Genomic DNA, 1,591 nt, shown 5'->3' on the forward strand with positions numbered 1-1,591 from the left:
CACACAAAACCAGAAACTTCATGATGGAAGTGCTGTGATGATAGAGATATACAAGCTGAAATCAATGAAAAATAAGTTAGACATGTTATGAACATTTAAACTCACCAGTGAGTGAAATAGAAGAGCAGAGAGTCGATCAGCAAACCTGATTCAGAATGGTTTGTTTTCTTCGTCTGCCAGGACCACCTAGGGCTCAATGTGCCATCCCAGGCTTCTTATAGAGCTACTAACCTTTTCATCGTCATCCACAAAATGAGGAAATGACACAGAAACTAATTCCACAGAACAAAATTACATGATCAGATCTGGTTTGTAACCTGTGTCACAATTTACCAAAGACCAAAACCCCTCCACATTACCATTTTTAGCTGTCATGGCTGTGAAAGTTGCAGCAACTCCGTAAGAACTTTTTTACAAAAAGTGGGGCCTAAAGGCCACACTGGAAAAAATCCAAATCTAAATAAGTCATTTTTTCTTAGAATAAGTGCATTTGTTCTTGGATTGAGGAGGTAAAGGAGACATTTTGCCAATGGAATAAGACAATTTACACTTAAAATTAGAAAACACAATTGCATTGTCTTATTTCAAGTCCATATTAGTAAAATTGGTCATTCCGTTGGCAAACTATCTCATTTACCTGCTCAAATTAAGGGTAAATACACTTAATTTAAGACATTTTTAACAAATTTTTAGATCGTTTTTGCAGTGCATTTGTGGCCCTCTGGGACTTTTCCGTAGCTCTTGATTGCAATTCTGAATTGTTTAAATTAGGTTACCCATTGATACACATTTAAGAAATATATTAGGGTGTTATTCTGATTTAGAAAAGAATGCAGCAACATTATATCCTCCCCACAATCCCTCACACATGTGAGGTGAAGCACACATTTTTGACCTTCTTTCAGTCATATATTTGCTTGTGGTTTCATTCAGTTGCAAATGCAACAAAAATCCAGTGGCATTCACAGAAGAACTGACTTTTCCTTAGGCTGATTTAATAAAGTCAAAGAAATGAAGCAAGATAATGCCATGTTCTTAAAAGACACACAAAATATGGAACAAAAATCCATCTGTATAGTTTTTTTTGTTTTTTCATTTTAACCAGGACATCCAAAATACTTTTATATTTCAAATTTGTGATGATTTGCAGATCCTGTCACACTCCGGGTTCTATCCGGGTGCAGGCCAGTTTTTCTCTCTCTCTCCTCTGCAGGGATGGACGGGCAGGTGCACTACATCTGAGGTGATCACCACCCTTCTTAAGGAGCTGGAACCAGGAGGAGGGCGTCAGTTCGTTAACGCCACAGCGTTGGTAACAGACCACACCCAAGCCTAGTCCTAGTGAAAGTTAAACCCTAGTCTAAATCCAGTTTTGATCCTTTTTTCTGCAGAACCCTCGTTTCTGACCCCTGGACCCAGCCGTGAACCTTAGACCTTGGACGCTCCGCCTGAGAAACAACCAGGAACAGAGGCGTGCACAGACATTTTGGGGGGCAGGTGCTCAGGAGGGGGGGGAGAGCACTTTTTAGCGCACGTGGAACACTTAATTATAAAAAAAAATACACACGCATGTTGAATGAAATTTGACTTT

This window comes from Cyprinodon variegatus, unplaced genomic scaffold (genome assembly GCF_000732505.1).
Source record: "Cyprinodon variegatus isolate N-32 unplaced genomic scaffold, C_variegatus-1.0 Scaffold2647, whole genome shotgun sequence".
In the NCBI taxonomy this organism is placed as follows: domain Eukaryota; kingdom Metazoa; phylum Chordata; class Actinopteri; order Cyprinodontiformes; family Cyprinodontidae; genus Cyprinodon; species Cyprinodon variegatus.